This window comes from Macaca fascicularis, chromosome 7, assembly GCF_037993035.2.
Source record: "Macaca fascicularis isolate 582-1 chromosome 7, T2T-MFA8v1.1".
Taxonomy (NCBI): Eukaryota; Metazoa; Chordata; class Mammalia; order Primates; family Cercopithecidae; genus Macaca; species Macaca fascicularis.
This window is the reverse complement of record NC_088381.1, coordinates 56,671,445-56,687,212: the sequence shown is the minus strand read 5'-3', so window position 1 is coordinate 56,687,212 and position 15,768 is coordinate 56,671,445. Positions and strand designations below refer to the sequence as shown.

The 15,768-nt window shown below is 44.1% G+C and overlaps 1 protein-coding gene and 1 pseudogene across 7 annotated transcripts in view; one reads left to right on the top strand and one right to left on the bottom strand.

Annotated features, from left to right (window-relative positions):
- RASGRF1 (Ras protein specific guanine nucleotide releasing factor 1) overlaps positions 1-15,768 on the top strand; it is a 320,023-nt gene that overhangs the window by 28,407 nt on the left and 275,848 nt on the right. The gene's annotated exons all lie outside the window — the stretch shown is intronic.
- Positions 14,527-15,637, bottom strand: LOC141407222 (heterogeneous nuclear ribonucleoproteins C1/C2 pseudogene; annotated as a pseudogene).

Here is a 15,768-nt window from a genome sequence, read left to right as displayed (position 1 = left end):
AATTTGGAAACAAGAAAATATTTCATGTAATTAAAAATATAAAATAAAGCAAATTTCCAATTTCCTAAACTGGAAACAAACTGAAACAAACTATATATCAAGTTTGTTACACAACTATAAGAGGAGTATTTCAAGTGATTTTGAAACCCACTATTTGGAGTATGCATGTCCAGTGAAATAGATGCTAAAACACTCATGCATAGCAGAAAAAGCAGTACAGCAAGCCTGACATGGGAGTTGAGGCTAAACATGGTGAGGAGGGCATCTGTGTTTTGGGGGTGCAGGGGGATGGTGGCAGTGGTGGCTACTCAGTGCAGGGTGTCGGGCGATGGCTGTTCATAGCAGATACACACTATGGTCCTTGTGAATAGCAGATACACACTAAAGTATGGGGGAATGAAAGGGGATCATGTCAGCAACTCACTCTCAGATTGTTCGGCAGGGAAAAGCTTTTTGAACTATTCCTGTAATTTTTCTGTAAGTCTGAAATTATTTCAAAGTAGAAAGAAAAGATAATGGAAGAATGAATGGGGCACAAACTTATTTTTCTGAGAATTAGTAAATGAAGAAAAATAACCAAGTACTTCTCCTACTTTGTTCTGATTTCAAAATAATCAAGTAGTTGATCAGGGAAAGTTATTCTTTAGAGAAGTAGAACAGCTAATTAAGACAGAAGCAAATGATTTAAATAGAGAAAAAGAATCACCACTTTGCAACCCCTAATGATGTAATGGATCCAGGCTACAATCATCAATGAGTGCTAAAACTTTTAGAAGGGTTGTAAGAGATCTTTTAAGTTGATGGGTTCGTTTGACAACATTTGAAGTCAGGGATCAATTTTAACATATGAAAGTTGGGGAAATCAGACATTAGGTCGATGTCATAAGAAATACTCAGCACCACCTATGACTTGTTCCTGGCAAAATGAAAGCTGAGCCAGAATCTAATGCAGTTTCTAGAGCAGTAGCTCTCAACCAACTGGGGACGATTTTGCCTCCCAGACATTTGGCAATGCCTGGTGACATTTTAGGTAGTTAAAACTCGCAGCCAGGAATGTGCTACTGACATCCAGTGTCTAGAGGCCAGGGATGCTGCTAAACATCCCTTTGTGCACAGGGCAGCCCCCACAATCAACAATGATCCAGTCCAAAATATCAACAGTGCAGCGTTGAGAAACCCTCCTCCAGATCTAACTCCCGTATATATATGGGAGACCAAAAAACATGTCAAATAACATCACAAGGATGAAATCAGCCAAACCTAAAATACTAGAAATGGTATAGCACAAATGATCCACTTTCTCCAACAAATGCAGTAAATGAAATGAAAATGGAGAGAGGAGGGGGCACTGAAATAGATTTCTTAGAGACATAAAAAAAAAAATGCAATGTGTGGACATAATTTGGATTCTAATTCAAACAAAGCAACCATTAAAAAAAATTGAGGCAGTATGGGGAAATTTGAACACAGGCTGAGTGTTATTAGAGGATATAAAGAACATGTTATTAATTGTGTTCAAAGTGATATTAGTAGTGTGGTTATGTTTTTGTAAGCCCTTGTTAGAGAGGCATATTAATTATTTATAGGTGAGTGGTGTGATGCCTGAGAGTTGCTTAAACACAGCACTTTTCAAAGTGCAGGCTATAGATATCTGAGGCAATCCCCAAGATTATTTCAGGGATCTTCAGAGTCAAAACTATTTTAATAACAGTATTACGATGTCCCTCACCTTTTTCACTGCCTTGACATTTGCACTGATGATGCAAAAGCAATAATGAATAAAACTGCCAATGCTCCAGCAGGAATCAAGGCAGCAGTATAGAACAGTCCTCACAGTCACTGTATGCTTTTTTTTTTTTTTTTTTTTTTTTTTGAGACAGAGTGTTGCTCTGTCGCCCAGGCTAGAGTGCAGTGACACGATCTTGGGTCACTGCAACCTCTGCCTCCAGGGTTCAAGTGATTCTCCTGCCTCAGCCTCCCAAGTAGCTGGGATTACAGGTGCCCACCACCGCGCCTGCTAATTTTTGTATTTTTTTGGTAGAGATGGGGTTTCACCATCTTGGCCATGCTGATCTTGAACTCCTGACCTCGTGATCCATCAGCCTCCGCCTCCCAAAGTGCTGGGATTACAGGCGCGAGCCAGTGTACCTGGTCTCAGTCACTGTATTCTTTACAGCCACCTATTCAAAGAAAAAAAAAAAAAAAGATAAGAATTAAAAAGGTCAATTTCACTTACGAAGGTACTGGCATGGGAGTGGTGGCTCATGCCTGTAATCCCAGGACTTTGGGAGGCTGAGACAGGTGGATCACCTGAGGTCAGGAGTTGGAGATCAGCCTGGCCAACATGGTGAAACCCTGTCTCTACTAAAAATACAAAAAATTAGCTGGGTGTGGTGGCTCAGCCTGTAATCCCAGCTACTCAGGAGGCTGAGGCAGGAGAATTGCTTGAACCTGGGAGGTGGAGGTTGCAGTGAGCCAAGATCATGCCACTGCACTCCAGCCTCGGCAACAAGAGCAAAACTTTGTCTCACAAAAATAAAAAAAAAAAGAAGGTACTACATGAAGCAATAGAAATTATTAGTTTTGTTAAATCTTGACCTTTCAGAATACGTCTGTTAAGTATTTCATGTGACAACATGGGAAGTACTCATCAAGCACTATTAAAAGGTGCCTTCATTTTCCATCTATGGCTGTATGTGAGGCCAGATTTTCTTCACACATTTCAATCAAACAACAAATTGTAATCGATTGAATGTAGAAGCAGACACAAGAATCCAGTTTCTGGCCAGGCACGGTGGCTCATGCCTGTAATCCCACCACTTTGGAAGGCAGAGGTGGGTGGATCACTTGAGGTCAGGAGTTTGAGACCAGCCTGGCCAACATGGCAAAACCGTATCTCTGCTAAAAATACAAAAAGTACCCAGGTGTGTAGTGGTGGGCATCTGTAATCCCAGCTACTTGGGAGGCTGAGGCAGGAGAATCGCTTGAACCCGAATGGCAGAGGTTGCAGTGAGCCAAGATCTCACCATTGCACTCCAGCCTAGGGGACAGAGTGAGTCTCTGTCTCAAAAAAAGAAAAAAAGATTTTCTCTATCGAGAATCCAGTTATCTTCCATTAAGCCAGACATAAAAGAGATTTGTAAAAATGTAAAATAATGCCACTCTTCTTTCTAGTTATTGTTTTGCAAAATATAATTTTTTTCATTTAAAATATGTCATTTACATTAACATGTAATAAGTATTACTATTATTTTAAAATGAATTAATAAGTAAATATTTTAAAGTTTCTTTGTTTTAATATCTAATGTAAATATAAAAAATTTAACTGACAAAAGCTGTTTGGGGTCCTCAATATTTTTTAAAAGTGTAAAGGAGTCTTGAGATCAAAGAATCTGACAAATATTGCTTTAAAATTACCTAGAAATGAAATGAAACAAAACCAAACAAAAAATGTGGTGGTGAGAATGAGACAGATTTGATGGGATTGAATGGAATTTGAGTAATGAATGCACGGGATTCCTTGCACTCTTCTCTCTCTTCTTGGTATGTTTTGAATTTTCTGCAATAAATAATTTTTCCAAATAGAGCATTTCCTTCACTAAGATGTTAATAACTACATCCGCATGTGACTTCTGGGCCTGGGAGCCCAGTCAGAGTTAAGAAAATTCTTTGCAAGAAGTACGGAACCCCATTCTATTCTAAGGATGTCTAAGGTGGGGGACATGGGTGGTAAAAAGAAAGCAATGTCAGGTCAAAGCCCCCACCTGGACCCGTGCCTCTCAGGTAATGGCAGGGGTGTCCCTAATGGCCACGCCTAGTGGCCCCAGGAAAAATGACACTGCTTGGGAAGTGGGGAGGCTTGGGGTCTTTTCTCTGCACCACTGGAAATGTGCTAAGCACAGACCCTTATGTGGGCCACAGTTAGACTAGATGATCTTTGAGAGCCCTTCCAGCTAAAGCATTTCATGCAAAGCAATTATTCTTGGTCCCATGAGTTTTCATTCATTTAGTAATTTTAAGTGTTTGTTGTCTGTCAAGCACCAGGGTCTACCTTGTTTGTCAGAAGAATATGAAGCAGAGCAGCATCTGTGACTTCTGTGATATTGGGAAGGCCCAGCAGCCCCTCCACACCCCTGCCCCCATCTTCTATTCCAAAAATTCAACCGTTAATGTAACTACTGCCTTGATGCCTTTTGACAGAGTCATCACTGACACCTTAATAAAGATGTGATTCTGACCCTTTCCAAAGACAGAAACCAAAAAGAGGGGTGGGTCTGTATGGAAGGCACTGAACTCAGTTTGACACACATTGATTTGATGGCTCTGCAGGTTGTCTTCATGGTGGTGTCCAGTTGGGTGTATGGGTCTGGAGCTCAGAAGAGTGGTCCCAATGAAAGACAGAGATCTGGGGACTGTCCACATTGACAAGGCAATGGAGATATGGATGTGGATGAGTTCAGCCAGGGTCTCAGCAAACAGAAGGAACCAGGAGGCAAGACTGAGACAAAGAACTCTCAGGGAGAGAAATGTATGAAAGAGACCAGGAAGGAATGGAAAGAGAGTAGGGAGAGGGATACCAGGAAGAAGGAGAGTGTGTGCTCAGGGAAGCGGGGAGTAGACGTTAGTGCCAAAGGCAAGCGGTCAGGTGAGAATGAAAACTAATAGGCACCTGGTGGACTTGGCAACAGGGAGCCATTGGTAACCTTGTCCCAAGCAGTTTCGAATGGGGAACAACCAGCCTAAGGTTGAGAAAGGCAGATTGAGGAAGTGTAAATGATAGGTATAGACTACTCTTGGGAAGTTTAACAAAGAGAGGAGCTCCCCACATTCAGCAAGGAGTTTTGCTTAATTTTTTAAATAGGAGAGATCTGAGTATGTTTAAAACAAACATTGTAATCAGTCTTATTGATTGGTGGAAGGAAGCCAATACATAGAGAGAAGTTGATGAGACAACAAAGATGGTGGGTTATCAAAGGATAGAGAGGTAGAGGAAGCAGATTACAAGAAACACAAATGACCAACAAAGAACCACAAATTCAGGCAACAATGAGATACTATTTTGCACCAGCCAATTTGGCTATTTATGGATAAGGAAACTGAGGCAGAGATAAGTTAAAGATCAAGACCACATCAGCAGCAAATAACAGAGCCAAGATTAGAACCCAGGCAGTCTGGCTCCTGAGCCTGAGTTCTCAACCAGGATACTATGCCTTTTCTCTAAAAGCAGTCATTGCTTAATCATGCATTTCTGTAAATAAATACATGTAAATAAGTATATGTACAAATACATATATGTGCATGTGTAATACATATTAACGTTCATGGAAAAAAGACTAGATGCCAAAATATGAAGGGTGGTTATTTCTGGGTAATTGGATTATAGCTGGTTTTCACTTTCTTTGCACTTTTCTATATTTCTGTATTTCCTACAAAGGGTAAATTGCTGTGGTAGAAGAAAAAGAGAAGTTATTTTTAAAAACAAGCCTGGGGAGGAGACTAGGATGAAGGCAGGGACCAGACCCCTTTGTTCAAGTCCTTTCTTTTGTGAAAGCTTGCAGGGAAGGGAGGTCAAAGCCTGAAGGGATGAGCCAGTGTCTTTCAGCAGCACAGACAGGACCAACAGGATGTCTCTTTGGTTTTCCTGAAAGTTGGACCTACTGCTTAGCATCTGCAAAAGCCAGGAGCATTTTCCCTGAGGATTGCTGTCTCCTGCCTCCAGTAAAACTCCTCTGGCCTGAGGAGACCATCACACAGGATCTTAGCCTCTCCAGTAAGACTGGTCCCCATGGCCTCCCCAGGAAGAAATCATTAAGCTGCGTTGCCTCTGAATGTGCTCCTTCCCTTGGTTGAAAGTGTGCTTTCCTGGCTCTCTGCAGAACCAAGACCAGGTCAAAGGCCTCCCCGGGCCCCTCTGCAAGGCTCAGGCCCCATGGTCAGGCTTGCAGGTGAACAGGTTCTCCATGACACCCTTGCAAGCAGTCATTCCACTGACTCCATCTCAGGAGGCCCCATTCCCTCCCCTTGGTGGCAGCTTTTCCTCAGGAAGACATCACTACCTACTAAGACAGGTGCAACTTCTCCCTGGTGGCAGACACCCTGCCACACTTCCTCCTCTGTCTGCTGCATTCTCTTTGTGCCACCGTGGGAGAGAGGCCACATCCAGACAGTGCTTCCTCCATTTCTCATCTATCATCTCAGCGGCCATTATTATTTTAAGCTGTGAAGTTTGGTATGAGCTACTTACAGCAACTGAATTCTGTAAGCTTCTGCTGCTGCTCAAATACTTTTTTTTCTTAATAAAAGCATCTAAGAGAATAATTCCACACCAAAAAAAAAAATTGAAAACAAGAAAATTTTGCTTGTCTTCTGAGAGTAGAAGAAGCCAATCCACACAGACACATGCACCACAGGATGGGGACCGTGACCCAAAGGAGGTGGGTTGAGTTCCAGGTCTGAAGGAAAGAAAGTTCAGTGTGAAGGGTGAGGGAGATGGGAAAAGCAAAAACTGGAGGCACAGGGCAGGGATGTCCTGCACACAGGGTGGGTGTGCGGAGGGACGCAAGAGCCGGGGCACGTTCACGTCACTCCTTTCTGTTCCTTGTTCTGCTCTGGCCTCTCTAATAGGTTTCCCATGAGGTCCTGCCCACACAGTGAGGGAGCATCCCTAGGCCCGAGGACTCTTTAGAGAATCTGGCAGAAGTTGCAATGTGGTACATCTCCTCCCGTGGAAGCTTCAAATCCCTGCACTCACACCCACGATTTTGTGCCCATGCCAGGGGTTTCCAGGCCAACTTGTGATACTGTGAGCAGGGAGGGTTCCTGCCCTCAAGACTACATTCACTAGGCCACTTCTTCAATGGAAACACACCCCAGACTCTGTTCCTCTTCCCAGAGGGCCTAGCAGAGAGGAAAGAACCAATGCTTCCGAACCAGCCCTCAAGGTGTGTGCATCTCATCCCAGCCACTCACCAACCAGCTGGTGTAGGGCCCCTCGCTCATCCACTCTGTGTCTCAGCATCCCCTTCCATGAAGCAGGGACAATGTGAGGATTAAATAAGAGGTGCTTTAGAAGCATTACTTCCTTCTCCAGCCACCCATGCATTGACTCAAGTCCATTCTCACTCACGAAGCCTCACTCTTTCCAACCCTCTGAGATAGTCTCATTGACTTACACTCTTCATTGGCCTTGTATTCATTCCTCCTTCATTCAACAGACATTAACCAAGTGTCTATCTATCCTCAGGACCCGGTACCAGATGCTGGGGTACAAAGGGGAAAGGACACACAGTCCCCACCCTAAAGGATGTAAAGGCAAGGCAGGGATGCAGGATGTTAACAGCCATGTGTTAAGAAATCCGAGAGAGCTCCTGTACATGTCAGCACCCACCTCCTAGGGGCAGCCAGTGCTAGTGCTTGGGGGGGTTCCTGGAAACGTGCACATGTGGGTAATACCATCAAGAACATCAGTAATCTGTAAAAAAGTAAATGATACTGTCTATGTCTTCAGACTTTGTAGACATCCAAGGAATGCTAATAGGAATCAGTGACAACTGGAGGTGGAGAAGGGCAGAGGTGGGCTGTGGGATGGGTGTTGCCATGTGAGCTAAGACATTGATAACAGAAACTAATGTTGGGACATGCAGAATGCTTTCCTGTTGCTTAATAACCTAGTTTGGCTCCCCACAGCAGACTTACAAAAGGAGTTGTTTTTGTGTTTTTTTTTTTTTTGTGTGTGTGTGTGTTTTAATTAAAAGCCCTACTTTCCTACTTTGCAGATGAGAAAGCACATAGAGAAGTCCTAAATCCGTCTCTGTCAATAGAAGGTGGGGATTTAATACAGATTATTTTGGCCCTGGTGCACAGGGGATTCAGTGAGATAAGGGGGCAGCCAGCATCTTGAATGCTGTCAGAAAGGCCACATCTTTCCCAGTGGTTCTCACGCTGCCATGGCGACAGTCAGTTAAAAATAGTTCAGTCACAAGATGAGGAGTCAATGTGCACTGACACTCGGCAGTCTGGAATGATGAGCAGCAGGCCGCATTCCATCCCAGGGTGGAGTCCTCCTTACAGAGCGGGTGGGTGCAGGTTTCCTTTCTTTTATTTTTTTCTGAGATGGAGTCTTGCTATTTCGCCCAGGCTGGAGTGCAGCAGTGCGATCTTGGCTCACTGCAGCCTCCATTTCCTGGGTCCAAGTGATTCTCCTGCCTCAGCCTCCCCAGTAGCTGGTATTACAAGCACCCGCCACCATGCCCAGCTACCTTTTGTATTTTTAGTAGAGACGGGGCTTCACCCTGTTGGCCAGGCTGGTTTCAAACTTCTGACTTCAAGTGATCTGCCCGCCTCGGCCTCCCAAATAGCTGGGATTATAGATTTTCTTATGGAAGTAGAGATGGGCTAGGCCCAGCCTGCGGGAAGGTTGTGAACAAGCTTAGGGAACCAGGACTACTGCAGCAGCCTCCTCGCCGGCCTCCCTCTCCCTCGGCCTCTCTCACACCTGTAGCTGCTGCTTCAGTGGGTTCCTCCCACTGGACTCTTAAGAGCGGCCAGCAGAGTCTGTGTTTGCTCCACAGTGCTCTACCCATAGCCAGCAGCATGTCTGACCTTTAGTGAGTATTCCACATACATTTATTGAGTGAATAAATAAGATGGTAAAATTACCATTTTAACTCCCTGTTTTGAAATACATTTTAGTATTTCTGCTTCATGCACTGACTAGCCATGATCTGTTTTTGTTGACTAGGATCACATACTTAGCATGTCTGAACTGGGTCTTGATGGCTTAGCTAGCTCAACACTCTCATTTTACAGGAATTCAAAGGGAGCTTGGTCGTGAGTCTCCTGAGTCCCAGTGACATTGCTCTTCTTACCGGCTTTTTCTATCTGGATATAGAAATTGACCTTGATTAAACATTCTCACAACCAGAATGGTTTTAAGACAATTCTGATCATTGTTTTAAAGAGATGCTCACATACAAGCTTTCACATACCTCCAGGAAGACAAGGGCTATGTGTTGGCAGCTCCAGACAATTCCAGAATACTGGGAGAGGACAGGAATGTGGGAATGATCTGCCTGCCCTGTCTGTGCTACAGAACAGGTTATTTGCATAATGAGCCCTGTGCATTCACAATCCTGAGAAGTCAATGGGTATTATTAGTGTCATATCTAGGTCATGCAAGAAAGGACAGAGTTTCCAGATGGTTCCTGAGGATTGGACATTGCACATGTACCTTGAAGACACTAGCAAAAGCCACTAAACTAGTCAGGCCAGTTCAACCATCAACCCTCCCCTCACTCCTTGGGCTGAAGCCTCTTAACATTTTCATTCTTATCCTCCATTTGTCACTTGTCCATTTCAATTGCCTTGGACTTGGAAGGTGGATGACACCCAAATATTTATCTCCAGCCCATGTTTCTCTCCTAAGTTCCAGACATTTAAATCTCTGGTGGTCCCAGGACCCAAACAGTACATCCAAAATCAATTGCAGCATCTCCCTCTGAAGCTATTTTCCTGATTAAATTCCTGTCTTGGTAGTTGACAATGCCTCACCACCCAAAGCCCAAGTGAGTCACCTCCTCAACCAATGAACCAATCACCGAATCCTGTCTATTTTCTCCTACTAAAAGTGCCTTTCTCTCCGTATCTGTAGAACTGTACCTGCATGATACGGCAGCCCCCAGAATGGTTCCCTGCCTCTGATCTTGGCCTCTACACCCCCTACCCTAATCAGTTCTCCAAAATTGCATCCGCATGGAATTTCTGGTCCCACCATGGCACTTTTCTGCATGACATCTTTTTTGACTTTCTAAGGCTATGAGATGGAATCACTGGCCTGGTCCATGGGACCCTGTGACCACTGCTGACCCCTTCAGGGTCCCCTCCACAACCCTTCCTGCACAAAGGCATGTTCCCTGGGCCTCAATATTCCCACTCTTTGCAGGCCCCCAAATACACCCTGCCATCTCTCACCTCACCCTCTGCCCATAGCCAGAGCCTCTCGAAGACTGAAGCATTCAGTACTTTTAAAATATAAAGAAATCCTCATACAAGTTTTCAAAAATGGCAGCAGGGGCCAAGCACAGTGGCTTATACCTATAATTCCAAGCACTTTGGGAGGCCATGGTGGGTGGATCACTTGAAGCCAGCAGTTCAAGACCAGCCTAACCAACATGGTGAAACCCTGTCTCTACTAAAAATACAAAAATTAGTCAGGCATGGTGGTGCACATATAGTCCCAACTACCTGGGAGGCTGAGGCACAAGAATCACTTGAACCCCGGAGGTGGAGGTTGCAGTGAGCTGAAATCATACCACTGCATGGGTGACAGAGAGAGATTCTGTCTCAAAAAAAAAGAGAGGGGACAACAAATTTTAAATGTTTGCCACTAACCCACTAATGCTATTGGCACAAAAACATTATGATACAATTTAATTGTGCAGGTCTGAAGATAATGAAAGGATTTATAGCATATAATAATTCATACTTCCATTCCAGACTTAGGTCTAAGTGACCATCCACCCCGATCTGCTTGGGATTGAAGGGACTTTGGTGCTAAAATCAGAAAAGTCCTGGGTGAACCAGGACAAGCTGGGTCACCCTAAGTATGGAACAGTAGTTTATAGTCATATGATGATGACCTTCTTTCAAAACTGTCCATGTACCTCTGTAGCTGTCTAACGATTGGAGATAAAAGGCCATGTTTGAGGCCATGTCAATGAGCTACTCCTGCCCCTCCTTCCAGGCTCAGTTTTTCTGGGCCCAGCTCACCCTAGCACTGGTCTGCTGATTGTTCCTTCCTATGTTCCTGCAGCGTTCTCTATAGGCCTCCTTTCTAGTGAAGTTGCCCTGTATTTTGATTTTCTGCTTGCATGTCAGTTTCCTCCTGTAGGTGGTGAGCAACTTAAGTTCCAGGTTGACCCATGGATACTCAGTGGGCAATGAGCAAATGGGGCCATTTGCACAACCCACCCCTTCAGTTCCATGTTGAAATGTTGGGAGATGGGCAAGATGTTGGGCCCAGACAATTGTGTAGGCTTTCCTGAAACCTCCTCCGTGCTAAGTGGGAGGAGTAAAGAGATGGCTGAAGCATAGCCCCAGCCTCAAGGAGTTCCGAACTGCTTGAGAGGATAAGGCAGGTGTCGAGAGAGGGAAGGAAAAAGTTAGCAACACTTGTTTCATGTCATGGAATGATGAAACACCATCTAATTACTATGGCACAGGGGACCAGAGAGGGAACAAGTACCTGGGGAGGACTGCTGGGAATGTGTGGAGGTGGCACCCACAGCACCTGCACCAGACATAAGTAGCAAGGAGGCGGATTTCTAGTCTAAAGAAATGTTTTAGAGGAACCAGAAATACCAAGTCCCAGGAGTGGTTGCTCCAAGAAGCAAGACAAGAAAGCCAAGTCCAGATAGCCCCTTCTCTGGATGGAGAGTTGAGCATCACGGCTTCTAAGGTTCTTGCCAGGTTCTCCAATTTAACCCTCAGTATTGCCAGCAGAAGGGTGCCACAGATGTTGGAATTGAGTGGGATATTCAGGGTGTTGTGCTAGAGCTGACTAGGCAGGTCAGAGCATGGGGGAGACGAGCCTGGAGAGGTAGGTTGGGGCCTCAATCCAGGTGTGCCAAGTGCCCTGGGATCTATAAAACATTGAGGGCATGGGGAGCAGGGGAGCAAGTAGCAACATATCTCAGGAGTGTCCACCCAGCTTGGGACAGCAGAAACAACTACCCAGTGAAGGCATGCCGGTATGCCCCCCCTGGTTACTTCTCTCCTCGCCCAGATTCCCTACATTGGCATTTCAGGGCAACCACTGAGATGGAAATCGATCCATCCTCTTTCCACAGTGGGCTCCAAGCAATGTGAAACAGCGGTCACCAGAGTCCACTTCATAGCAGGTAAAGCTAAACTGGAAAAGGCACCTTGGATCTGCAGCTGCAATTGGGATCCCCAATACATTTCCCTGAATTGGGTTTACTCACCCAAAACCACAGGCTTGTCCCTAACAGGCCACAGCATCAGAGAGGCAGAGGACAGGAGGAAAACGTGCTCACATGCATGAGGGCCCAAGGGGAAAGCACTTGGGAGGGGCTGATGGGTCCAACTTCAGGCTCTTTTTTCAATCTGGTCAATTTTATCAGATCCTCCCTTCCCCCAGGGAGGAAGAGGAAGGAGTAAGCCAGGTAAGTGTGGCAGCCTTTAGGGAAGAAGAAGACCATAACCCCTGGCCCCAGAGGCAGCAGATGCTGAGTCTCATGCAGAGTCCCCAGGTGGTCTTTACAGCTACTGGTGTTCCAAACTCCAGCCTGGTTCCCCCCGTCAGGCCTCTCCTTCTGCACATGCATAGGGTAGGGGAGGAAGGCCCTGTTCCATCTGCACAGACACTCTGTGGGAATCCAATAGTTGAGTATAATTCAGTTACTGGATCCAAACAGAGCATTGTGCTTAATTCCTGCCTTCCCAGTAGCAGCAGTGATCAAAGTCTGTGACTGAGCTCTCCCCAGAAAGATAGAGGATACTAGAGTTAGTCTTGTTACAGGAGCCCCTTAGTCCCCTTGATGAGAAAAGTGTGAGATCATAGTACACAGACCTGGACTGGAACCATTGGACCACTGCCAGCTTTGAGATGCTGTGTAAGATGTCACTCTCCAATCTTCTGTTCCATCATCAATACAAAGGGAAGAATAGTAATAGTATCACAAGATGCTGTGGGGATTATGGATAGTGTAGGGACAGCACATAGTGTAGGGACAGCACATAGTGTAGGGACAGCACACTGAACAAATAGTAGGGGTTTTTTTGTTTTTGTTTTTCCTAAGTATCCCGTTTATTTTCTAGTCATGGGTTACTTACTAAAAGTCTGTAACATGAGCTTCTCTCCTCGCCCATATTCCCCACATCAGATCAGAAAACATCAAGTGGGTAGTATTTTTGACCAATTAACATACAAAAGAAAGTGCCTTTATATCATGTATCTTGGCTCCAAAGGTAGTCCATAGTTCAGCCTCTTCTATTCTGCTTTTGTCACCTGTTACATAAAATGATCTATAAAATCCTTATAAATAAGACATGAGTTTTGCCCATAATGCAGTAGGATGAAAAAATGCCAGTGCTGCATGCTATGAAACAATAGAAACTTTATAGGGGAATCCAAGGTTTGTGTGCACAAAAATTATAAATGCCATTTTCTGCTGTGCTGGAAAAACTGAAGTAAAAACACAAATGAACTAGGCCTTTCAAGGATGAGGTATCACAACACTGGCAGCTGCTTAATATATTCATCTTAAGAAGACTGGATGCTAAAAATGCAATCACTGCAATTAATAAAGTTGAGAGAAAACACAAAGATTAGCTAATATGAGTAAAAGATTATTTAGGGTAAAATAAATGTGTGACATTCTCTATGTTTTCAGTCACCTGGGAAGGCAGACTATGGAATATCAGGAAATAAAAGTTTCCTTGTTTTCAGTAACATTGAGGTAACACTTCAGAGTTCAGAAGGTAACTGGGGCTATAAGTAGTAATTAAAAAGACAAAACAGAAGAAAGTAGGGGTTCCATTCTCCAGCTGTTGCAATTTTCCTGAAATCTTAATGTTTTTGAGCCTCTCCTATTTAAGGACAAAACAATTTAGCACACAACAAAAACTTCAAAAAGGGTGCCAGCTGGACCACAAAGCACTGATGAAAAGGCAGAGAGGATATACTTCCCAAACTTTCATTAGGATGTAAAAGCCATTTTGAAAAACAATCTCCACTCTCTGTCAAGTTATTTGACTCCTCAATGCAACATGCATCTCAATGAAATAGAATTTGAGTAGCGTTATGTTTGTATGCATAATGATTATGACTTCAAGAAAAATATATCTAGTACATTCTAGGGGTTTTGTGGAGGACTCTGTAAAACAAAGAGCTTGAAGAAAACAATAATAAAATACAAAAATTAAAAAAAACAGGGTTTTTTTTCCTCCAAATTCCTAGTTTAATAAGGATCTATTTATTTTGAGGAAAAAAAGATCCCAAACATCAGGCTGTTCACAAAAATAACACACAGCATCAACTTTAGAAAACAAATCTTAAGACTACAACACCAATTATTTTTCTAGACGATGCATTTGACATGCCAACTCTCATTCGCAAAAATACATTGTTACATTTGTGTTGAACTGCCCCACACAGCACATTAATGTGGGGGTGTAACACACATACTTCTAATCAAAGCTGCTTTCAGGAGCTACTCAACTAAATGAGATTGTCTTTGCAGTTCGGGAAGCAACTATTGAATTTATTATGTATGAATGAAAAGAACTGTCCTCCCTGCATAACAAGAGATTATTTTGGAGACAATTGATAAAAACCATACATCCTTTTTATTAAGTCATAAAAAGGTATCAAAATTAAAAGCAGAAATTACAAGGTAAGACTTAACAAAACTACTAGGAGTGCCAAAGGAAGTGAAAACAGGACTAGGCACAGGGCAACATGAATTAATAAACATGGGAAGGACAAGGATGGGGAGGACAGTGAGCATGTGCTGAAGATACTAGGGGAGAGTATCTGGTGAAAAATTTGATCTTAGACAAGCGTCTAGGTAAAGAAATAATGGGATAAGATTTCTAAACCCCACTGTGTGCTTAAGAGTCATCCATGCCATTGGTGCTGTCTCATCACCCTCTCCTTCCTCAGCCTCGTTTTCATCATCCTTGATCAACTCCAGCTGGTCATCCCCATCCTCATTATCATCATCAACCAGTACGTCCTCCTCCTTAGCAGAGTTATCTGCACCCCCCCCTCAGACTCCAGCTTCACGTGAGTCTCACCTTTCTTCATGGAGCTGCTGCTCTGCTCCTCTTCTGACTCATCATTCCTCATCTCTACTGCTTGTTTTTGCTCTGCTCCTTTTCCATTTTTTCCAGGTTTTCCAGGAGAGAATCCATGTTTTGCTTTATCTGGGTCAACTCCTTCATAATGGCCTAAAGGTCATCTCCTTTCAACTTTCCAGACTTGGAAGATCCCTGCTCTCCACTCTTAGAACTGAAGCCACTTTTGCCCCTTTGTGAGTTGTTTCCTGATACACGCTGACGTTTCCAGGGCACTACAACCCGAGCAATAGGAGGAGGAGGCGGCACACATGCTGAGTAACTGTACATCGTATCATCATCATCACCTTGATAGTCAGTCCAACTGAAAAGAGGAGCTATACATCTCCGCTGCAGATCGTTTCACACCTGCTTTTCCTCAGTTCACTTTTGGCTCCGCAGCCAGGTTAATATCTAAAACCTGGCCAGCAATCATTCTGCCATCCTCTCCTGCTCCAGCAGCCCGGGCATTTCTCCCATTAAAATTTTGAACAAAGGCAAAGTCCTTATGAACAGCGCAGCCCACAATTTTGCCATACTTCAAAAAGACTGCCTCCACGTCAGATTTCTTGACCACACGAGTGTTGAGATTCCCAATGAACACACAGGAGTTCATGGAGCGAGGATCTGTCTTATTGGTAACGTTGCTGGCCATTGCATTTGATGATAAGGTTTCTCACAAAGCTGAAAACAGGAGGTGGAGGGAGAAGAGATTTGATTCTGAGTCTCCTACTCCCAGGTTCTACATGGAGAAGCCAACTGCTGCTCGAGGTCGGCAACATGGCCACAACCACTCAGTTTTTGTCTCTTTACAAAAAAATCAATAGTAGGTTTTTTTCCTCACCTGTGTAACATCTTGTCACTCCAGATAAACACCACCACCCCTGAGCTGGACTTGACCCAAGTTATCTG